This window comes from Pan troglodytes, chromosome 11 (assembly GCF_028858775.2).
Source record: "Pan troglodytes isolate AG18354 chromosome 11, NHGRI_mPanTro3-v2.0_pri, whole genome shotgun sequence".
Taxonomy (NCBI): domain Eukaryota; kingdom Metazoa; phylum Chordata; class Mammalia; order Primates; family Hominidae; genus Pan; species Pan troglodytes.
The window spans coordinates 108,606,236-108,631,164 of record NC_072409.2 but is presented as its reverse complement, the minus strand read 5'-3'; the positions used below and the strand labels follow the sequence as shown (position 1 = coordinate 108,631,164).

General features: G+C 40.6%; 1 long non-coding RNA gene across 1 annotated transcript; it reads left to right on the top strand.

Moving 5' to 3' along the window:
* The first annotated feature begins 506 nt into the window (after positions 1–506).
* On the top strand, positions 507–24,064 carry LOC129136077 (uncharacterized). The gene is made up of 4 exons (XR_008537358.2): positions 507–1,698; positions 3,003–3,156; positions 8,057–8,263; positions 23,347–24,064. It is a non-coding gene; the product is annotated as an uncharacterized LOC129136077 (long non-coding RNA).
* The last annotated feature ends 865 nt before the right edge of the window (positions 24,065–24,929 follow it).

Sequence of the window (24,929 nt, the reverse complement as noted above, 5' to 3'; positions counted from 1 at the left end):
ATGCTTATCAACAGCTAAAGCATATTAAGTATTAATTCCTATTTAACTCACTGTTGTTCACTTTGGAGATTTTCCTTTAAAAATAGTCCAAAGTTTCAGAGCACAAATCTTACTTTTTTACCTTTTTGTTAAGATATAATTTAATACTGTTAAACCTACCCTAGTGTACAGTTCTGTGAGTTTTGATAAACATGTACAGTCATAGAAGCAACACCCAACCAAAATATACAACAGTCCCATCCTCACCCTCCAAATGTGTGTGTCCCTTTGTATTCAATTTCTCAGTCACTGAAAACCACTTATCTGTTTTCTGTGTCTGTGGTTTTGCCTTTTCCAGAATGTCCTATAAATGGAATCATATGTAGCCTTTTTGGTCTGGCTGCTTTCACTTAACATATTGCATTTGACATTCATCTATGTTGTTGTATGTATCAGCCATTTTGTTTCTTTTTTGCTGCTAAGTATTCTATAGATGCACTAAAGTTTGTTTATTCAATTCTTATTAGGGAGAAGTTTGGATTGTTTCCAGTTTTTGGCAATTATATATAAAGTCACCTCTGTACAGGTTTTCAAGTGACCATAGTTTTCATTTCACTTGGGTCAATAATAAGTAGGAGGCCAAGCTGTGTGGTAAGTGCATGCTTCACCTTCTAAGAAACTGCTGCACTGTTTTCCAAAGTAAGTTTACATTTTTAAAATTTCACCAAAAATGGATGAGATTTTCAGTACTCCACATTCTTGACAGCATTTAATATTATCGATTTTAATTTAATCATTATTATAGATGTTTATTGGTATATCATCATTGTTTTAATATGTATTTCTGTAATGACTGTTGAGGTTGAGTGTCTTTGCGTTATTTGCCATTTGATGGAGTTTCTGTACATCTTTTACCCATTTGAAAGCAAATTGTTCATTTGATGGAAAAGTAGTGTTTTGTTTTGTTTTAATTTTTTTTGGTTAGGTTGATGTTGTCAACTGTTATCTATACTCTCCTCTACCCCACGAAGCCTTTAGCCACCTAAAAGATATTGAGATCAACATTTAGTGTGAATAGAGCCACATTTTCACAAGTCAGACAGGAGAAAACTATATATGGAGCATTTTTCTGAATGTCTTTGGAAATAAAAAATAACTACTTCCATTCCCCTTGGAGGAGCCTACCCCATCCAGTAACATGAGGTCATTAAGCCAAGTTCTTCTTTATAGGAGAAGAAAAACCATAGGTGCTTCTTTAAGAGGGTAACTTGTTTTTCCTAGAGCTATAAGAGACCAGAGGATTATAGAATTCTGGTTTTTAAAACAGCCTGAGGATTCCCTCAGGGCAAATATTGATTATTTGTAACTTGAAATTTTAAATCACGCTTCAAGTGTCACTTTAAAGTATAAGAAATCGATGTACCTGTAAAATTGACATAGTTACTTCAGATATGATACAAATAGAAGCCACAGCAACCTTCACTATTTACCAGATTGAAGAAAAAAATAAGTAAGACCTTGAAATATTTTACTGTTTTAGTGGAATATACTTGTAGTGAACTTCTGTTAGGAATTTTCTTTTGCAGCTCCTGGTGTTTCCTTTATTGAGGACCGCCTTTCTTTTCCATGCCATTTTGCATCTTCCACTGGGATGGGCCCTCAGCAGCCATGTTTGTAGTACCTCATCCCACCCCTTGGCCAGAGGTGATGTGACGAGAGGTAGGTACCTGATTCATTCTGGGCCAATGAGATCCCCTTGACTGATGCCGAATCTGACATGATGCAAATTTGGGAGTCATATTTCTTGTCATGTAGACATGGAATTAGAGAAACTGAGTCTACAGAAAGAACAAGCAAATAAATAAATAAAAATAAGCCTGATTCTTGGAAAGACCAAGATGACAGACGCAGAAAGGCCACTACCTAGTTAAACTCACTTTCCTAGATGGCCCAGGCCTCAGTTTCTGCCCCTTTACTATACTTTTCTATGCTTGAAAACCATGAGAAGTTCAATGTGCTTCCATTTAATTCTCCCTTAGATTAAAGGCAGATTAAGTTGGTTTATAATATTACAATCAAGAGAGTCTCAGGCTGGGTGTGGTGGCTCATGCCTGTAATCCCAGTACTTTGGGAGGCTGAGATAGGAGGATCACTTGAGCCCAGGAGTTCAAGATCAGCCTGGCTAACATAGTGGGACCTTGTCGCTACAAAAAGTAAAAAAATTAGCCAGGTATGGTGGCACACGACTGTAGTCTCAATACTCAGGAGGCTGAGGTGGGAGGATCACTGGAGCCCATGAGTTCAAGGCTGTAGAGAGCCATGGTTGCACCACTGTACTCCAGCCCAAGTGACAGAGCAAGACCCTGTCTCAAAAAAAAAAAAAAAAAAAAAAAAAAGAGAGGGAAAGTCTCAACTGAGATAGCATTGGATGATCTTGGTTAGGAAACCCATCTGAGTTGGCATCCTGAAAGAATTCCAAGTGGCAGTTGTAAATATTGAGCTTTATAATGCCAGGTGAATAACTGGAATTGAGAGTGGAGACAGTCAATCTGAAGATAGGTTTCAAGGAAGAAATGGAATTACTTCTTTGTTTTGAGCTCTACTCAGTTTCCTAGAGTCTTAGATTGGGAATGAATCTTAGAGGTTATATAGTTCATTTTGTTGAACTTTTCACACAGGGTGGAAGGCTTCTCTCTTAAATTCAGACAGTTAGCCCATCTGGCCTCTGATTATGTCAGCTGGTTTAATTCAGACTCTACACAGGCCTAGGAAGACAAATGTTATTTTCTGTTTTAAATTTCACATTTCTCCCCACAAATCTTCTTCCAAATATTTCAAGACAGTTGTTGCTCTTGGGATTCCTCCTTCTCATTCACTTCTGGGGCCATCCATAGTTAACGAAGATATTTTTGCCAGCAGCATTCCAATTTGGATTCAGAAATACTAATAAAATTTGCTTTTGGTTTCCTGTTGTCTGTTGATGAGTCATGCTCACAAACTGCCTCACTTCATATCTTTTTCAGGGCGTTGTAGTCCACTGAGTGTTTGGGGCAAGGACATTTTCGACAGTTCCGAAAGACTTACCTCACACAGGTGCTGCTTGCATCAAAAGAGTCAGCCCTGCTAGCTGGGAGCCCACAAAGATTTCTGGTGGAGAGAAGAAAAAGTAGCATCTAGGTACCTGTACCTAATAGGTGATCAACCTATTGGGTGAAATGAGTGAATTACTTGTGATCAAGTCATAGCTGTTTTATGTAGAAAGGGTTTGTTTGTACCATTTTCCCAAACTAGAAAGAAAGTAGCCTGGAAGTTTGTAATTGTATTTCCGTCCCCTCACTTCAGAACAACAGCAAATGTACTGTCTACAAGAGAAGTGCCATTTTGCAGCTAGTTTTTAAGTGTCACAGACCAGCTGGAATTGGAAGTTCTTGGAACTTTAGAGGTGTTGGGCTGTGTCAGACTGATAAATTATGTAAAACCTGTTTCCCTGAGTATTATTAATCATCCTCAAGCAAATGAAGACGTGCTAATTAATTTGTGGTGGTTTTCACCTGCAAATGCCAAAGGAACTAAACCAAATTAAATCTTCTATTCTCTTTAAGACCAGCACCCTGTTAAATACCCTATGACTTATCTAATTCCATTTGAAAGATGTGATTCTTTGCAGACTTAGTTTACCTGTGGTTTCAAAATCTTAAAGACTTTTTCTTGAATGTGTACCCCAAGGTTTTGCACTTAGGGACTTGGAAAATGAATGGAGGGAATTCATTGCTATGATTTATAGGGGACCCAGCATATACAAGATTCTGTATTAGATAGTTTACCTATGCTCTCTCATGGGTAGGTATTACCAAAGCCTATAGGAAGTAGGAATTATCATTCTAGTTGTATTAAGAAGGAAACAGTCTCAGAGACTTTATATAAATTTCCCAGGCCACAAAGTTTATTAATATGGAGCTAAGATGCAAATCCAGGGCTGTCCAACCTCACAGTTCATGCTCTTTCCACTATACCATGCTCCCCTCAAGGAGACAATCTATTGTGTGTGTGAAATCTCACCAGCCAGACACCAAAGCACCATGCATTGTAGGCTTTGCATGGTATTTTATTTTATTTTTTTATTCTTTTTTTAATTTTTAATTTTTTTTTGCCATTTAAAAAAAATTTTATTTTATTTATTTTTTTATTGATCATTCTTGGGTGTTTCTCTCAGAGGGGGATTTGGCAGGGTCATAGGACAATAGTGGAGGGAAGGTCACCAGATAAACAAGTGAACAAAGGTCTCTGGTTTTCCTAGGCAGAGGACCCTGCAGCCTTCCGCAGTGTTTGTGTCCCTGGGTACTTGAGATTAGGGAGTGGTGATGACTCTTAAGGAGCATGCTGCCTTCTTTTAAAAGCATCTGTTTAACAAAGCACATCTTGCACCGCCCTTAATCCATTTAACCCTGAGTAGGTGGACACAGCACATGTTTCAGAGAGCACAGGGTTGGGGGTAAGGTCATAGATCAACAGGATCCCAAGGCAGAAGAATTTTTCTTAGTACAGAACAAAATGAAAAGTCTCCCATGTCTACTTCTTTCTACACAGACACAGCAACCATCCGATTTCTCAATCTTTTCCCCACCTTTCCCCCTTTTCTATTCCACAAAACCGCCATTGTCATCGTGGCCCGTTCTCAATGAGCTGTTGGGTACACCTCCCAGACGGGGTGGTGGCCGGGCAGAGGGGCTCCTCACTTCCCAGTAGGGGCGGCTGGGCAGAGGCGCCCCCCACCTCCCGGACGGGGCGGCTGGCCGGGCGGTGGGCTGACCTCCCACCTCCCTCCCAGACGGGTTGGCTGCTGGGCGGAGACGCTCCTCACTTCCCAGACGGGGTGGCTGCCAGGTGGAGGGGCTCCTCATTTCTCAGATGGGGTGGCCGGGCAGAGGCGCTCTTCACATCCCAGACGGGGCGGCGGGGCAGAGGCGCTCCCCACATCTCAGACGATGGGCGGCCGGGCAGAGACGCTCCTCACTTCCTAGATGGGATGGCGGCCGGAAAGAGGCGCTCCTCACTTCCTAGGTGGGATGGCGGCCGGGCAGAGACGCTCCTCACTTTCCAGACTGGGCAGCCAGGCAGAGGGGCTCCTCACATCCCAGATGATGGGCAGCCAGGCAGAGACGCTCCTCACTTCCCAGACCGGGTGGCGGCCGGGCAGAGGCTGCAATCTCGGCACTTTGGGAGGCCAAGGCAGGCGGCTGGAAGGTGGAGGTTGTAGCGAGCCGAGATCATGCCACTGCACTCCAGCCTGGGCACCATTGAGCACTGAGTGAACGAGACTCCGTCTGCAATCCCGGCACCTTGGGAGGCCGAGGCTGGCGGATCACTCGCGGTTAGGAGCTGGAGACCAGCCCCGCCAACACAGCGAAACCCCGTCTCCACCAAAAAAATACAAAAACCAGTCAGGCACAGCGGCGCACGCCTGCAGTCGCAGGCACTCGGCAGGCTGAGGCGGGAGAATCAGGCAGGGAGGTTGCAGTGAGCCGAGACGGCAGCAGTACAGTCCAGCTTCGGCTCGGCATCAGAGGGAGACCATGGAAAGAGAGGGAGAGGGAGACCGTGGGGAGACGGGAGAGGGAGACCGTGGAAAGAGAGAGAGAGGGAGACCGTGGGGAGACGGGAGAGGGAGACCGTGGAAAGAGAGGGAGAGGGAGACCATGAGGAGATGGGAGAGGGAGAGGGAGAGGGACAGGGAGAGGGAGAGGGAGAGCTGCATGGTATTTTAAGAATTAGGATTCCTCATTTAATTTCCTCCATTGGAGAAAAGTCTCAGAGAAAATAATTTTAGAGTCTTCTAATGATTTTCACAAGAACAGCATCATGCATGATACTACTTCATTCTCTCCGTCAACTACATGTGTACTTGGCTATTTCTGAGCCAGGTCATTTATCTTTGGTAACAATTAAAATATTATCGCTCAGACGAGAGATGTCTTTCCACTCATGGCTATGGATCTTCCTTGTGAGCCGTGTTTAATGTGCCTCTGAAAGCAAGTGGTCTCTGAACATCCAAGAAGGACTCTGGGGAGACTGAGAGAAAGTAGTAGAGTGCCATTGGCCACAGATGGTTTGCAAAAGATGGAGCCGGGCATCTTACATCCCTGTCTAGATCAATGTTCCAGAGTCTCTTCCTTATCACTGTGACTGTAAAAATTAAATTGAAGGCTCACTTGTGGGAAGTTCATTGCCATTACTAGCATTTTTCTTGGCAATTACTTGGTATAACCACAGAGGTAAGAATGCTGGCGAAAGTTCCACAAGACTGTTTAGATGTCAGAGTGGAGTCCTCTAATGTATTTCCTGACAGCAAGCCCCATCCAGATGAATGTGCTTGGCCAACATCCAGAGCTGGGCACACTCCAGGGAAGAAGCTATGATGTAGGATTCTGGCCAAGGTGTCTTGGGTCTTTTTGTGGGGGTTTGGAGCTTCCTTTTCTTCATTCATGTTTGGCTTGTTACCAGCCCTCTTTCAAGGACTCAAAGGCACTGAACTGTTAGAGGAGGAAACCCTATGGAACAGTTTGCTGAAGACAAAGATTATGTAAACTGATGTGCATTCGGCCCTCTTTTAGGAAAATGTATAATTATCTTCACTGTTACTTCTTTTGTGTATTTCATTCTCTCCCAGTTATAGAAATACTTGTGGTCTCAATAAAGATTTCAGATTTGGGCATCTCTCTTCTTCACCATTTCAGGCAACAGACATCCCTGTTTTGTCAAAGAGCTAGTGAGATGTACAAGAGCATGTACTTCTGAATATTGTGTCTGTCACTAACTGTCACGTAGGGCAAGTCACATTCTCTCTAAGCCACATTTTCCTTTCTCACCTGTCAAATGGGATGATCATGCCTGCCTCACAAGGCTGTCCTCAATGAAAATTCAATGTGAATGGAATTAGCACAGAGTCTGGCTTATGGAAGATGCTCAAAAACATTTGATTGCTAAAATGAAGACCATTGCATTTTATTTTTGAAAGTCCCCAGAGCCCTCCCTTATCACACACAACATGCTACACATGCACAATATTTCTGTGTTTTTTTTCCAGGCAAACATTTCCATATTATGTGTTATTGCTTGCAAGTTGCAGTCAGCATTAAGTTAAATTTTCCTCACATTTCTTTTCCTGCCCTGTCCTCCTCCATAGTATAGAACAAGAGAAATGTGAATTAGAATTGCATTGTGTATTGCTAATTCTTCCCTGACTCCTAGTAGAACCTCCTTTCACATGTGCATACACAGACACACACCCTTTCCATTTTGTTACCCTCCGTCTTCCTTTTCAGATGTCCTCAGTGTACATGTTTTCCATGTTAGACGTGCTTCTTCTGGAATCAGAAATAGTAAAAGTGTCCACTTGAATACAGCACAGTAATGTGCATGTTGGGTGGCATTGGCAAACCCTTATGCAAAATGAGAGAAATGCTCCCACCTTTATAGGGAGGTCAAATGAGAAAATGGGAAAGCTGTTGTGGGAGGAGCTGCTTTCCTCAGGAAGAAAGAAGGGAGAATAGGTGGCAATGGGTGAGTCTTTATTTTCCTTGAGACTGAATTGAGGATGTCAACTGTCTTAGAAAGAAAATCGAAGCAAATCCCTTTGTTCCATTGCCCTTCATAGGGAAAACCTACTAAATTGGTCCTCTCTTTGCTAGGCTCTTCCAAAGGTTTATATCCTTGCTGAAATAATCTCTTTGGGAATCACTTCTAAATTTCATGACCTTGTTCACTCTTTCTTATTAGCCATTCTTACATCAGTTGTACCCTCTCCTAGCGCTAAAGCATCTGGTAAAGCCAACTAAATTTCTTGTGGATTAGTGTGGTGCTTACCCAACAACATGGGTGTGGTAGACAGCCTCCAGGATGGCCCCAAAGACCCCGGCCTCATGATATGCACAAAGTTGAGTAGTCCTCCTCCACAGTGTGCTGTGGTTTGTGTAACCAACAGAATATGGGAGAAGTGATGGTATGTCATTTTTAAGATTACAAAAAGATGCTGCAGCTTCCATTTTGACCACATCTCTCTTGGATCACTTGCTTTAAGGGAAGCCTGCTGCCATGTCTTGAGGACCCTCCAACAGCTCTGTGGAGAAGCCCACATGGTGAGAAACTGAGGCCTTCATGCAACAGCCATGTGAAAAAGTCTTCATGGAAGTGGGTCTTCCAGCCCAATCAGATCTTCAGATGACTGCAGCCCCAGCTGACAGTTTCACAGCAAACTAATGAGAGACCCTGAACCAGAGCCACCTGGGTAAGTCAATTCCAGATTCCTGACTCTCAGAAACAGTGGGAAACTAAGTGTTTATTGTTTGAAATCCTGTCAAAAACTGAGAAGGATCTGAGATTTTACCCTCCTTGCACACTAACAAATTTTTGTTTTCTACTCAAAACAGTTTTATGAATATCAGTAGAAGTCATGACTCCTGAGTCAGAGAAAAAAGACTTGTATTATTTACAGCACAGCAGTCAGCATGAGCTCATGTTTACATTGGTTTCTCTTGCCCCTAAACCCTAAACCCTAAAAGGGTGATGTGAGGGTGGGCACAGGTGGATGCTATACACACAGTGGGTTTGCCTCAGAACTGAAGACCCTCTTCTTAGGAAATCCCAATCTTCTATAAAAGTACTTCAAGAAAATCTGCTCAAACATTGTCCTGGCAGGAGACATTAACTTTATGATACTGGATGGCAAACAAATCTGGCCTCTGTCCCAAAGGGATACACTATCTCTATCTTCCAACATTGTTTGCTGTGTAAATATTCTGGAAAAGAGTCTGGGCCAAAAGCTGTCAGTGTCTCTGCTCACAACACACACAAGGCATTGAATGGAGACTTGTCTGCTGGCAGCCACTGAGTTTCAGAATGATTTTCTGTGCAGCAATAGATAAGTAATCCAAAGGGAGGTCTGTATCTAGGCCTCACCTGTCAAAGTCTCTGTACTGAGGGCATGTGTAGTAGAGTTGTATCTATTGACAGAGAGTGAGCGCAAGGGTTTTAGACTTAAGAAATAAGTGAAGGGACAAGTAGGTCCTCTGGTTTTAGAAGATGATAAAGAGGGAGAAAAGGAAAAAGCAACAGAGGGAAGGAGCCAAAAGGTGGAATTTACTAGAAATGACAAGTGTAGCTTTCTCTCGTAGCAAATATTTTTACCTAGAGAATAGATTTGTAAAATGAAAGAATTCACTACTTAGTATCTTGCTGTGTTTAAAAACCTCTTCTCATCTTCACTAGCAAGTTGTCCTATGACAGGGTGGGGGTGTTGCTAGTGGATATTTTTCACATTTTTTGGTCCCTAGTGAAGGAAAATGAGGTGCAGTTAATTTTGAGCCAATCCGTAGAGAACCCAACTTGATAATTCTATTTAAAAGGCACATCAAATAAAGCACTTAAAAGATGATTTTTGTTTACATGCTTTATTCGTGAAAATGAGGAATCAAAGACCTCTTGGGTTTTCTGCTGTCAGAAAAATATCTTCTATTCTCGTCGTGAAATCAATTGAGGGGGTAAAGAATTAAGAATGATTTTCATTTGAAATGATACTTGGTCTTATGTTTCATTTGATTTTAGAAATATTTGAACAGCCTTCCCTTAATGAAGTCATTTTTAGACACCCAGAACGAGTATAATTGACAGTTAAAAAGTAAAACCAAAAGTGTGAATGAGCTTCCATCAGCCCATAAGAAAAAGAGGACCTAAGATGCTTGACAGACGACATTACTTCAGGTTTCACTCATCTGGCATCTGTTGATAGGACAGGGCTCAGGGATACTTTATTAGTTTTCCAGTATGTAATGCCATAGCTGGTTATTGACATTTGCAGGAGCATCTCTCAGTAACAGCACCCAGGGCAAGTTATAGCCTTGATTATAGCCTGGGGAATTTAAAAGCAGGTTAAATGTGAGCTCTCTAATTTCTCTCCTAATTTCTTAAATGGGAATACTTATCTCAATGTTATTGTGAGGTTTAAATGTGCTAAAGTAGATAAAGAGTGTAGCAATGTGCATGGCGTATAATAAATGCTCAATAAGTGAAAACTTTTATTATTTTTTTTATTTTTATTATTTTGAGACAGGGTCTTGCTCTATCACCCAGGCTGCAGTGCAGTGACACCACCATAGTTCACTGCACAAGGCTTGTATTGTTAATCCTCAAAGATATTAGGCATGCTCTTTCTTGGGCTACATTATGTCATTTCAAATGCAGTAGAGTTCCATTAGATGACATCTGGCTCTACCATGTCCTATTTTATTGTATTACAGGTCAATTTGTAGTTCTTATTTATCCTATGTTAGCTATGTGCCTCTCTTTCCTGATGTATGGAAAAGTCTCTGAATAAATGCTGGCTCTTGGTCTTGTCATTTGATATAGCAAAATAATAAATACCACCCAATGACCAAACTTAGCAAAGCCTGGTTATTTTCAAAGCATATTGATTTCAACTTTTTCTTAAGCACAAAGGCTGTTTATGGAAAATTTCCCTAGAGGTGGAATTCCTAACAGGTTCAAACTATTTTTTGTTTAAAAACCAGGAACCTGGTCCAAAAGGAGGCCAGGACTCTGAGTTGTCCTGCAGGTGTGAGTAGAGATGTTGTGCCCACACTTTTTGCCCTTCTGGAAGGATCTTTTTATGGGACCCCTGGTGGTGTAGTCAGTGGGCATTATCACATGTAGCATTCCCAGGGGTTGTCAGCGACTGGAGAAAATCACCTTGCAGTTCAGACAACAAAAAGGTCTTTCCTATCCAAGGGGCCTCACAGTATGCTTGAGAAGGGACTGAGGTTATGGCAGATGCTTCCAGAGCCCAGCCACATCTGCTGGGCACCCACCATTCCTGTGCCTGCCTATCCTATGGCTTCTATCTGCAAGGACCTGTGACTCTTTGCTTAGAGTTTTCTCTGGCTGTGGAAGATCTCTCAGCCCAAGGGCAGGGCAGGTTGGAAGTAAGGCTAAGTACAGAGGACGTATAGCCCTTGGGACCGAGAGACTTGATGGGTAAACACCAAGCCCCCTTGCTCTCCAGGTGGGAAAAATCCAAGGTGTGTTCTACACTGCTTTCCTGTATTCCCTCATATGATTGAGCCCCCATTTGCCCATAGTGGTATCATGCTTCATAATATTCTCTTGACTGGCTTCTTTCCCTTTCCTCTCTTAGTTCTCTACTTCCTTAATGGTGCTTCTTGGGATATCTCCCAAACAAACTACTGCAACTCATATCCTTGTTTCAGAGTCTGCTTTGGAGGAAGCCAATCTACAACAAAGGATATGCTCCCATTGCCTCCCTTATCTCATCAGCTCTGCAGGTTCCTCAGATTCCCTCCTCTGTGTACCTGTCTCCTGTTCTTCATAGGAACGAGGGAGAGAAAGAGGGACTTGACATTCTGACTAATACTATATTGGTGATTTTAAATCCTTCATCTCATTTCAATACTACGATATAGTATTTCCATTTTACAAATGAGAAGACTGAGACCGGAGGACTAAATATCTTGATTGAGGTAATGCAGCATCTAGATGGAAGAGATAGGTCTTGATTCCAGGTTTTCTGACTTTGTTCTAAAATATTCTCATTCTAGTTTATCTCTGAAGGCGTGAACAGATCAGAGGAGGAATAAAGTTTATCTCCTTATTGTGTTATAAATTTTTAAAAGGCACATCAATCACATCATTTTACTCCAAAGGTTTCATATAACAAGTAGAATAAGATTCCAGCTCTATCCTATGGCCTGCTCTGCCCTACATGATCTGTCTCCTGCTTAAATCTTTGATTTCACCTTCTAGCCCTTCCCCTTCTCTCACTCTGTTCTGTGCATACACCAAGCTTATTCCACTTCATGGTCAGCCTTTGTCCTTGCTGTTCCCCTGCATGGAATGCTCTTCTTCAGATCCTTTGCAGGCCACCTCCTTGTCATCATTCCAGTCTCAGTGCAAATGTGACTTCCTCAGAGGAAGTCCCTGAACATTCTAACTAAACTATCTGTCTTTGCTCCTCTCTCCCTGCCCGGCCCCAGGCATTTCTCATCCAGGTGTTCTTTTTTATTATTATTATTATATTCAATGCGCTTATTTGTTTCTGGTTTGTTCTGTCACCCCAGCCTCATATAAGCTGATTGAAGGCAGGGACTTTGCTTGTTTCATTCATTACTGTTTTCCCAGGGCCTAGAATAGTGCCTGGTGCATAGTTTTTGTCAAATGTATACCTGTATAAATGAAAGTGAGGCAGTAGAGAAGAAAAATTGTAGGCATGTATCTGATAGGACCTTAAAACATATTTGGTGTATAACTAAGATTTATTTACCCAACTCTTTGTAATCAGCAGAATTAATATAACTTGAAAGCAAATGCATCTTGCTGACATTTTGGAATCTATGTGCATGCATTAATACCAATCAAATTAAGTGTGTGTTTCACAGCCTGCCATTTGGATGAGAGACGCTGGAAAGGGAGAAGGTGGACAGCTTCTTAGCCTCTTTTTTTTCTGGCATTTTTAACGACATTCTGGTAAACTGGGCTCCGGGTTTGATTAAAGATTGTTTGGGGTATGGAGAAAGAGTATGGAGACAGTCTTAACAATCATTTACATTTTGGACTTTACTCAAAAAACAAAAATGTCATTGTTAAAAGGCTTACAGCTTAAGTCCTCTGAAATCTAGTTTTGGCTTTTTTATCTCTTTTATTTTGATATTTGTATTTTTGTCCAATGGTTTTTTTTTAGGGGAAGTGAGAGATAGAAAGGGACATGCCTGTGCTGCCATATTTGTTTTAATAAAATTCCCTGATTTTCCTCATTACAAAAGTTACCTATATTCCTTAGAACATTTGGAAAGTAAAACAAAGTAAAGAAGATAATAAAAATTATTGTGTCTATTTCTTAACAACTGCTAATATTTTATGCATTTCATTCCAGTTGTTTTTCTATGATTATGAATATCTACATGTGGTATAGTTCTTCAATTCTAAGGTACTATCTGTTATAAAATGGGATATTGGTTTATTTATTACTTTCCCTCCCCTTCCCTCTCCTCCCCTCCTTGTCCTTTCCTTTCCTTTCCTTTCCTTTCCTTTCCTTTCCTTTCTTTCCTCTCTCTCTCTCTTTCACAGCATCTCACTTTCACCCAGGCTGGAGTGGAGTGGTGCAATCCTGGCTCACTGCTGCCTTGACTTCCTGGGATCAAGTAATCCTCCTGCCTCAGCCCCCTAAGTAGCTGGGACTACAGGCATGCACTACTATGCCCAGCTAATTTTTATATTTTTTGTAGAGATGGGGTTTTGCCATGTTGCCCAGGCTGTTCTTGAACTCATGGAGTCAAGCGATCTGCCTCGGCCTCCCAAAATTCTGGGATTACATGCATGAGCCACTGTGCCTAGCCTATTTATTACATTTCAAGAAAAACAAAGTTAAAAGTATATTTCTTTTTTTCCTAAAAAAATGGCATTTGTGTACCATTTTCTTTGCATAACACTTGAGAATGAGTTTCCTTCTCATCATGAGTTTAAAGTTTCTTCTGAATCACTTTGGGCCAGTCTTAATTCTGCATATCATCTCTGTTTTGTGCTGCTCCTATAATGTGTGCTTCAAATCTTGATCTCTTTGACATCTGTATCTATATAGCCTAATGTCAAAGTATAGTAAACAGTGCAGCTGACCCTTGAACAACACGAGTTTGAACTGCATGGGGCAACTTATATGTGGATTTTTTTCAGTACAAATTACACCAAGAGTGCCTGCCTCTCCTGCCTCCCATTCCACCTCCTTTACGTCTTCTGCCTCTGCCACCCCGAGACACTAACCCCCACATTGTTCAAGAGTCAACTGTAATGGGATTTTATCCACATTCCCTATTTTGTTAAACTCATAATTTTTTCTTCTATTGAATTACACATCACAGGCCTCTCTTCAAATTTAGCCAGAAGCTTTTACTCATGGATTTTCAGTGCCCAAATAATAGTCCTTCATAATGCATGAATCAGTCACACCAAACTCTCCAAGCTTTTAAGATTTCATGATATATTTGGAGAGACTGGGCACCGTTCCCATATGCATTGCAAGAAATGACAAGTATGTCACAACTTAATCTATTTGGCAGCTTGCAAGTTCTTTTTGATATAAATTATTAAATGCATCCTAATTTTAAAAAAATCAAGAGGTAAAAAATGCGTCATAGAAACAAAGATATATGGTATATGTGTAACAATGCAAATGCTTTTTATTTCAGCATATTTTTTTTCAACTCTGCATGCTTTTCATCCTGCATGCTAGAGTTGCATGGATGTCAAAGATAAATCTATAACAAAGCCACACCCTCAGACCTTCTAAAGGGGCCTAGGAACTAGTATTTATATAAAAAATAAGACCAAAAAACTTCTCAAATTCCAATGAGCAGGCTGATTTGAGGACCACCATTTTAATAATTGGTATACTAGATTACTCTTATAGTGGGAATTGACTTTGGGAAATACCTAGTTCAGCAGCCTAGGATAGAAGGCAGGATTTAGACAGAACTGTTGTCCAGGAATCTCAGCTACAAAAGAGAATGTCTCGTGGCTTTGCATAGGAAAATGAGAGAATTTATTTTATTGCTCTAATGGAGGAGAGGTAGAGAAGAAAGAGAGGATGAGGAAAGATGTGCTCATGAAATATGAAACCGAGTGTCTTAATATGCAAATGGGCCTTGGGAAGTTTTCCTGTGGTGAGGTAGCTAACATAATTTTTGAAAATGATAATGTGCAGTTTGTAATGATTTGCACATTGTTATATGAAGTTTTCCTGCATCTTTCTTCCAAATGCTTGATTCTATTAAACTCCTGAATTCTTTATGTAATTATTTTCTTGGTAGAAATTGAATAGTGAGGTTTGGGCTAAGAAATAAAAACCTAAAGAAATTGAGGAGGGAGCTGAGCTAACACTCTAAAATCTGGATTGATTCAGGACCAGAAAGAGGATTGTGGAGCTGAGATGACCATGAATATATCATGCCTCAGGAAATCTTAGAAAGAGGTTTGCTTTGTCATAAGGCATGGAATTAGTAGCTTAAGCAAATTTAGTTCAACATGTAAATCCAGGGAGTCTTCACTTGACATGCCATTCAACACACAAAAACATACTCCTATATTTTTGTATTCATATTTTAAAATAAATTGGGACCATACTTTGTATCCAGTTTTGTATACTAATTCCTTCACTTAGTATAATGCCGTGAACATTTCCCTATATCATTAATTATTCTTAGAGACTGATATGGTTTGGCTGTGTCCCCAGTCAAATCTCATCTTGAATTGTAGCTCCCATAATTCCCATGTGTTGTGGGAGGGACCTCATGGGAGATAATTGAATCACGGGGGCAGTTTCCTACATGCTGTTCTCTTGGTGGGGAATAAGTCTCATGAGATCTGATGGTTTTTTCAGGGGTTTACCCCTTTTACTTAATCCTCAATTCTCTCTTGCCCCCACCATGTAAGATGTGCCTTTTGTTTTCTACCATGATTTCGAGGCCTCCCCAGCCACATGGAACTGTGAGTTCATTAAACCTCTTTTTCTTTATAAATTACTAAGTCCCGGTTATGTCTTTATCAGTAGCATGAGAACAGACTAATATAGAGCATGAATTTTAATAAATTGTCTATCTCACAATCGTACTATGATCTATTTAAACATTATCTTATGGGATAGAGTAGGATACTGCCAGTATTCAGAATTTGAAGTCAGATGCTCTGCCTTCACTGCCCCAGCTGTGTTGCTTAGGCAGGCATTCCCACATCATCACCTTGAAGCTGACACAACATTATCCTTTACAAAAGGATTTGCAGTTTCAATGGCTAAGAGATTGCTCTTAATTGTTTTAAATTTATGTCTCTTTGATTAGTGAGTTTGAACTCCACTTTACCTGCTATTAGCATTTTACCAATTCATTCTTCTGAAATCAGCTTTCCAGGATTAGAATGTTCATTTATTTGAATGGATATGTATCCATGTGGCTCTGCTGAAAAAAGAAGGTTATCGATCATGGTAGAGAAAGCAGATCTGCCTCAAGGAAGTGATGTTTCATTTGCATAATCATATAAATTACATACCTACTTTTTTGAGAGCAAATATCCCAAATTTACCTGCCAAGTGGGATCAGACTCATATAAAGATATCCAGATGAGGCTTGGTGCGGTCGCTCATGCCTGTAATCCCAGTACTTTGGGAGGCTGAGATGGGCAGATCACGAGGTCAGGAGATCGAGACCATCCTGGCTAACACGGTGAAACCATCCTGGCTAACACTGTGAAACCCTGTCTCTACTAAAAATACAAAAAATTAGCCGGGTGTGTTGGCAGGCGCCTGTAGTCCCAGCTACTTGGGAGGCTGAGGCAGGAGAATGGCGTGAACCTGGGAGGCGGAGCCTGCAGTGAGCTGAGATCACGCCACTGCACTCCAGCCTGGGGGACAGAGTGAGACTCTGTCTCAACAACAACAAAAAAAGATATCCAGATGAATAAGGCAGAAAAATACTTATGAGAAAAAAAGCAGAAGTCCAATGAGCTCCCAGTTGCTAGGAAGTTCTTATTAGGGTGGGATTTAGAATAACTGAGCATCATCATCTTCACAATAGTGAAGAGAAAGGCACAGGAGGCCCTGGATACAAAACCTGCCAGACAATCTGGCCACGTTTAATGGGTCATGCATGGAAACCATGGAAAACAGCCTAAGCTCAGTTCTAAAAGCCACTTGTCAGCAGCCCATTTCATTCACAAAATTGACATAACAATTATAATTAACTTTTCAGTTGGAGGAATATATTGAAGAGATGGTGCTCCTTGCTTTCATTCTCTAAAGGAAGCAAGATGATGTTTTTCTAAGGGCTTTGAAAGGCAAGTGTCCCTCCTGACAGCTGCCACAAGATAACAAGGAAGAGAACAGACATTAAGCAACTTGTTTATCTTCAGAATCCTGAGGAAGTCACAGGTCTCTGTAGGGACTGGGTATTGGTTGACGTCATGATGTTTTCTGAGAACTACAGTAGAGCAGCTGGGGCCAGGAGGTGTAATAACTCCTGAGCCCAAGCTCTTTTTATTGGTACTGCCCTTATGTCAGTGAAACAAAGAAGGTGAATAAAGCAATTTCTAACTCTTCTAAAGTTAAACCAAGAGTTCACCCAGTGTATTTTCCCTGGGGTTGTCGAAATACCAACTGTGTCCTGAGAGCAAAGATTTTTTTTCTTTTTTACATTTTTAAGTGTAAAATGTAAAGGACTGTTAGCCTTTTGTAAGAACAGCTGCTTCATTTTGCCTTTTGGCTGCAAAGCCCAGAATATTTACTCTCTCGTCTTTTACATAAAAGGCTTGCCTATGCCTCTGTTATGCCATCCCAAGATATCTGTACCTGCGTCAGGCTGCAGGATATTCCTGTGGCTCTCTCAGTTCTCCCCACTGGAGGCTCCTGTTCACCTAGACCACACCTACAGTGATGCCCTGATGAGAAGGAATCACTTTTGGCATGTCTGTGTTCCTGAGAGAGAAAAGGCAAGAGGAAAGGAGGGGAATTCACAGCTAAATTTTAGGTGAGACAGAACAATGGAGGAGGGTAATATAAGGATGGGAAGTGTATGAGATGTGAGAAGCAAAACCGTTCCTGACCCAGCTGGCTGGGTAGCAGAGGCCGTGAGCTTAATGGAGGAAAAGATGGTGAATGTCCTTCCAGTTCAACAGGGAGGGCAGAAAGCTGAATGGGGAGCTTTTAAAGGAGAAGGTAGATGGTCTTGGAGAGGCCTAAATACCACTTGACTCTGTTAAAGATACTTGGAGAATATAGATTATACTTAAAAATAGCAAAGCTGTACAGGTCAGGCTTTGGCTCAGGGGAGAGGAACGAGAAGGGCAATGCCAGAGATCAACAGCCTTGGAAACAAATGCTTTCCAGGCAGCCGAAAGGCATGATCAGAGAATAAGAAATGAAGCAGAGAACTGCAAAGGGTAGAAACTCCTAAAACAGAACTGGAGGAAAATGGAGATGGGCCAGTGAAACCACAGCATCCAGCAAAAGGTCAGGAGATGGGGGTTGCAGGTGTACATGACGAGGGTTTAACAAAATGCATTCATTTTTATTGTGAAATCGTTCAAACCCTTTCAAATCTCTTTTGAAATTTCAGAAGAGATTCCTATTTCATCTTTCTTTCTGAATAGACATATTCATTTCTCTTTTGCCAAAATATCCAAAATAAGTTTGCAGACATCACCAGTTACCCATAAGTACAACCGTGCATACCTGTCAAGAACAGGGGCAGATTACTAGACTAAAGCTCATGACTGCACCTGAGAAAAAATTACTGTCTCAATTGCATTATCAACAGAGTCGAAGCTCAAATTTTCCCAGTTGTTCCTAAGTGGCTGGTTTTCCCCCCCTCCACTCCCAATCCAGGAATTAATCAAGGCTCATGCATAGCCTTTGGCAGTTATGTCTTCTTAGTCTGCCCTGATTTAGAAGAGACCCATTTCTTTCCTTTGTTTTATCTTATTTTAAGGTCAAGTTTATTGAGGTATAATCTACATAATTATAAAAATACTTAAAAGCTTACTCTTTAATATACAATTCTGTGAGTTTTGACAAACACATACAATTGTGTTAGTACCATCACAGATTAGAAGCCTAGATGTAGAACAGTTTCATTACCTTCCAAAAGTCCTCATGTCTTCCTGCTGTCACCGCCTCCTCTAAACTCAGTCCCTGATAACCAACATTCAATTTTCTGTTCCTATAGTTTTGCCTTTTCCAGAATATCATATAAATGAAATCATACACCCTGTGGCCTTTTGAGTCTGGCTGATTTCATGTAGCATAATGCATTTGAGATTCATCTATGTTGTTACATGTGTTAGTCATTTGTTCCCTTTTATTGTTGAGTGTTATTTCACTGCATGAATGTACCATAATTTGCTTATCTATTCCTTAGTTGAAAGACATATGGTTTGTTTTCAGTCTAAATGATTAAGGGTAAAGCCATAATAAACATGCAGGGTAAGTTTTTTAGGTGAGCGTATGTTTTCATTTCTCTTGGGTAAATACCTAGGAGTAGATCTGATGCATTCTATGGTAAATATATGTTTGCATTCGTAAGTAACTGCCAAACTGTTTTCCTAAGTGATCGTACCATTTTGCACCCAAACACACAGCCATTTGCTTTGTTCACTCTGCAGAGCCTCTAAGTAGTCGTTATCTGTGTGAGAGTTGATCTATCAGTTTACTCCATCATGTCAGAAGGGGAACACTGCCTTATCTTAATTAATATAATTATACTATCCTGAAAGCTAGCCTAAAAGTGTGATGCTACTGACATTTTAAAAGTCTCAGAGCTGGAGATTTTTGAAGGGACCTAGTGTAACTTTCCTATTTACTAATGAGGAATTAGAGGCCCCTTGATATTAAATGTATTTATCAATTCATTTAACAAACGTTTTTTAAGCACTTACTATGTGCCATAGTCTGTGCTGGGTACTGGGACAGTAGAGATGACTGGCCCCTTGGTCTCCAGCCATTGGAAGAGCGGGCTTGGATTTTAGTTTTCCACTTTCTAGCTCATTGTTTTTCAGCTACTGCTGAGGAGAATGAGAGAGAGTGAAGGGGAGAAGAAGCCCCCACAGCCTAGACTGTGGCCATGAAAAGGACCAAATTTTGGCAGCCTCAACCAGACACTGAACTACAGAAGCCTTAAGTTTTCACGAACTTTTTCTGCTAGGATCCTGGGGAATTGAGCCATATGTGTAGAAAAGCTTCTCTAGGATCACTGTTGGTAGAGTGAAAGTGTGAGACGTCCCTAAACTACACCAACGTTCATCTTGGGAAGATCTCACTGAAGATGCCCATTGAAGAATGGCAGGCTTGAGGGTGATAGAGTTAGTGCAAAGTGCAGCAGAAAAATTGCCTGGCTATACACGTTTATTTCTTGGGCCTTGCCTAAGGAGTAACTGCCAGGTTCCCTCTCCTAGGCCTGTAGATGACTTCGTGCAGCCATGAGCTGCTGATCTTCCTGAGTACTTACTGCCACATGGCTGGCTGTGGCTCCCTGCAGGCAATAAATAAACCCTCTTGGATATGGGAGTGGTTGACTTGGTTGCATTTGATTTCTTTTTCTGTAGGGAGACTTAGGAATTGGCTCTGTGAAAAATGGAGAGAAAGAGAGGGGTAGAGACAGGAGAGTTTAAACCTCTTTGTCGGGCATTTTCAATTATTCATGGAAAATCTATACACTCTGTTATCAGCTCTAAGCAAAGCAACTTTGTTGTTTCTATTGATCATGCAATTTATTATCTTTATTTAAACTCTTCAGGCAATAAATAAATAAAAAGCAGTTTGAGGGAAAGAAGCTTCTCTGGAGAAAGTAATTTTCCAGGAAAGTAGTTTAATCCTTTTCAAATTAGGCTTACCGACTTAAAGGTATTATCTGATTATTCCATTTGATTCCCCTTTAAAAACGATACTGGTCTAGTTCCATTTGATTCCCCTTTAAAAATGATACTGGTCTAGTTTTCTCTTTTAGCTAAAACGTTTTCAAGTTTCACTTCTTTTCTCACCAAACCCTCCATTATACTCATACATTAATCTTCAAAGAAAACATAGTGAAATATATTACAACTAGAAATAAGACAGTTTCTACAGTGTTATTTCTCTATCACTTGCTGGTGAATATAATTTACTAAATCTCTTTAAAGCTGTCATTGGTAAAATTGGGACACCAATGTTTGCACTTTCTACTCTATGGTCAAATATGAAGATTACACAAGGTGACAATGATGATGAAAACACTTTTGTGTAGTGATTCACTGTTCATTACATTATTTAACATTTATCTTTTCTCTAGATCTTCTGATACCAAATCCAGCATTCTTTACCAGGCAGCATATGTAGTATGATAAAATTAGAGCGTCGAATGAGATAATCTCTAAGTTCCTTTTCAGATTTAAAATTCTGTGATTTTATTACAGCTTTTCATAGAGAGTTGTTTTCAAGCTGGAGACTCTCAATGATTTCTGTTGGGGCTCCCCTTGAATCCTGGGTAAAATGGTCACTTCTTGGGCAAGTGAGGATTTTACCACCTTCACAGGTTCTCGGCCTCCCTCCGTAGGTCTGCTTGGCTGCCTCCAGGTCCTCGAGTGCCTGTGTGTGTGTGGCAGACTGCTGTGCTCTTCCTCATGCACCTCATCATTCTGTCCCTGTGCTCTGCGTTGCATTCATGTGCCGCACCTGCTGCCATGTCGACATTCTTCTTGTTCATTCGTCTGTGCCTCCTGGCCTCACTTTCCATAGTTATGCTATGTTGCTGTTTCTGTTCTTACACTTACTCTTTCCTTTGCCCTTACTAGATAAGTGTTCCTAAATTTTCTTCATCAGTGAGAAATTCTTGATTTCTGAATTGAATCCCTTTTATTTAAAAAAAGACAAAAAGATGTCTCTTTCCTAATACCAACATTGGTTTGCTCCCCTAGGGTAATTCACAGGAACTTTAATAGGTTTTTGTATGGGCATGAGAAAGGCAACAGATGAAGATCTAGTTTTTTAGGGGGATGTATGTGTAGTTACAATTACATTCTTTACTCTTAGGAATACAACATGATACCCCCCCCCCAACAATATATGCTTATGCTTAATATCCTCCTAAAAGCTTCTTTTTTATATTATTATTTTTAATTTTCTTAACTTAAAAAATGTTTGCAACGAAAGCCACATTCAGATAAAGCCTCTGTATTTTTATCTTTATTTTTCAACTGCTTTTCTTATTCTAGGGCAATATAGGTGCTTTTTAATTTAAATGTATCTTAAACCAAAATTCTCATGAAGCTTAGTAATAAGTGACAGTGCTAACCACAGGAAGGCATGGCACACTTGCATGCAAAGGCAGTATGGGGAGGTTGAAAAATCATGGGTTTTGGAGTTAGGTAGATAGATTTGAATCTTGGCTCTGCAACTTACTAGCTTTGTTAGCTTGGAAAAGTTATATTTAGCCTCTCTGTGCTTTAATGTCCTTATCTCTAAAATTGGGTGATAATAATAATAACAATCTCATGGATTCATTTTGTTGGCTAAGAAACTTTGCCTGTGAGCAAGCTACTAACTTAATTCATGGTGGAGGAGAATTAGTTGCCATAGGATCAATTAGAGCTGACTGAGTATATAATGAACAGGGACAAAAGAAAGGAAAGGAGTGGGAAAACGAAGAACAGAAGAAGGCAGTAAAGAAACTCTTCAGCCTTCCAGAATATAGCCATGATAGAAAGTCACTGAGGACAGCCCAGGAAGGACAGATTATGGTCTTTTACACTCTGAGACCTGGGCCAGTTCATCGGAAGGGAACTTTGAAAGAGAGAAAAGGGAGGGCCAAGCTGAAAGACTGGATCAAAATGGAGCAAAGCATGGGCAAAAAGAGGAGGAAGAGGGAGAGAACAATGAAAACAGATGAGCAGAGAGGAAAGAGGAACTAAGAAATTCTCTGTGGCTCTTTGGGTCCAGAAGAGGGAGCTGGAGGCAGAAAGTGAGATATTTGTTGAAATGGAAAAATTGTTTTATAGCTTTTCAGGAAGAGGCTATGCTGGACCCATGAAATATAAATGCATGAGCTGATATTCATGTAATAAGGAATTTGGGGTGAGCTGTAATTTAACAGAGGAGCAGTTTATTTTTAGAATCTCTCACAAGAGAGATTAACTGTTGAGGGAATACTGTGAAAATGTTACTTGGGCTAATGACCTAAATAACCCATTTATTCTCTTTAAGAATAGGGGTCAGATGAAGGAGATGTGACTTGATTACTATTCTAATGAATGTAGTGCTTAAATTTAGCATTCTTTCTAAGAAGTGTGAAAGAGGACTCTGATAGTGAACAGATGAGGTTAATCGTCTGCCAAATGCCTTTCATTTATGCATGGCACAGGGTTTTAACCAGCACAGGGGACAACCAAAAACACTTCACCCACATGGATTAAGTGATTTTCTGTACATGATATGGCTACAGGCAACTGTTCTGTAAAGTGAACGAGAATAGCTGCTTAGGGGCACTGAGGGATAAAGGACTCCAGTTATCACCGTGAATGGACTAAAGTGGGATTGCAAAATACTCCATTGTTGTATGTACATAGGTTCCTGCTTTAGTCACAGACTGCATAGAGTACAAAATAAAGTCTCTTTAAAACAAAAAGAAGAAAATCACTGAATCTCATCCACGGGTTTGTGAAAAGCCCATTCTTCTCTTGTTAAGTACAAGAACTTTTAGGTATTTCTTTACTCCAGCGGGACCATAAAACTAGAAAATCTGAGCAGATTACCCAAAGTCCCCATTTTATCTTTTTGTTTCTATCTTTGCCCAGGCCCCTGAGTTTCTGGCAGTTACAGTCAGGGCCCTCTGCTGAAAGAAGCATCATGGAAACCTGGACACACATGAGAACCGGCCTTCCACGCAGGCAAGAAGCAGAAACTGAGGCTCCTCCTTCTCCATCATGAGGAATGTCTTCTGGAAGGCCCTCTGTTGACCTCTCTTGAGAGATGGCTTTGGTCTGGGTCACCCTGGGCCATCAGTCATATTCTAATAATTTGAACCTTAAAAAGAAGGGGTTCTGGTTTCTGTTTCCTCTTTTTGTGTCCCATATAAATTTCAGATGCAGATAGAAGTATAGGCATGGGGCCTTGGCTAACTGCACTCAGGACTCTTAGCCAAATTAATGAAGGATAATACTAAAGAGGACAAAACCCCCAGGGTATTACATATGGATTTCAAATTCCAGAATGAGTGCGAGATAAGGGAAATGATGTAGTATTTAAGACAGAATCTCAAATAAGAACCAACGAATACTGCCCCAGCCCTTGACCCGAGTTCTAATTTCTCCTTTTGCACATGGAAAGGGAGAAAGAAGAGGAGCATGTGAGTGGTTTGAAGTACCCTGCCATTCCTTACACATCTGGGCAAAACTCATCATAATAAGGTAAATCAGTGGACGTCAAAATGCATCAAAGAGAAAATGCAGCAATTCTTACTAGATTCAATTTTTCAATTTTCATATAAGAATTAAAGCTAAATATTGACAAAGGAAATTTATTTCTTGCAAATAATTGGGGTTGACGCTTTTATATGGGGTCAATAATTCATAGGTTACAATATGGCTGAGTTGGAAGGTATATGATCATGGATGTCAACCATGGAGGAGAAAATGTTGATTTGGGAGTTTATAGTTCCGCAGAAGAAACATGAAAGAAAAAATATGTAGCCAGAAAAGGTGACATTACAAAGGGATTTTTCCACTGTAGTTCATGAAAGATAATAGACTTGGAAATACCAGAAAGTTGCTTGTGTCTTTAAACATTTAGTAAACATATAAGAATGTGTAAAATAATTTTCTTTGAAAAGGTACATTAATAATCTGGGTCAGAATTATAAAAATTAAAATTAAGAAAATTTACCCTTTAGAAAGAAGGGGAGTGTGAAATGGAAAGTGAAATATTATATCTTTTGCAATGGTGCTCTCTAATTACTAAAATTAATTTCTCAGAAGTTGGGAGATCTGGCAGAAATCCATAAATATAAACAATTTCTTGTTTGAAAAGGAAGAAATGAAAATTGAGACGGAGGCTGAAGGAGGAGCCCTGATTCTGTTTTCGGCTATCCACAGGATGGGACATTTTACGAAAGGATTCAAAGGAAGCTTTCAAGGTGAGGGGTAGACTCAGTGGCTTTAAGGAGTAAAATAGGTATTCTGAATGTAGCAGAAATGAGAGGACACATAAAGAGGAGACAAACAAACCAAACAAAGACAAAGGTGAAGACAATGGAGTAGGAATAGAGGAAATTCAAGGACAGATGAGAGGAGTCTTCCAGTCTGAACCAGAGAGTTGTGTGAGACAGGTCAGGCAGCCCTCAGGGAGGGCAGGGGTGCAGCCAGGGAGGGGTGGAGGAAGG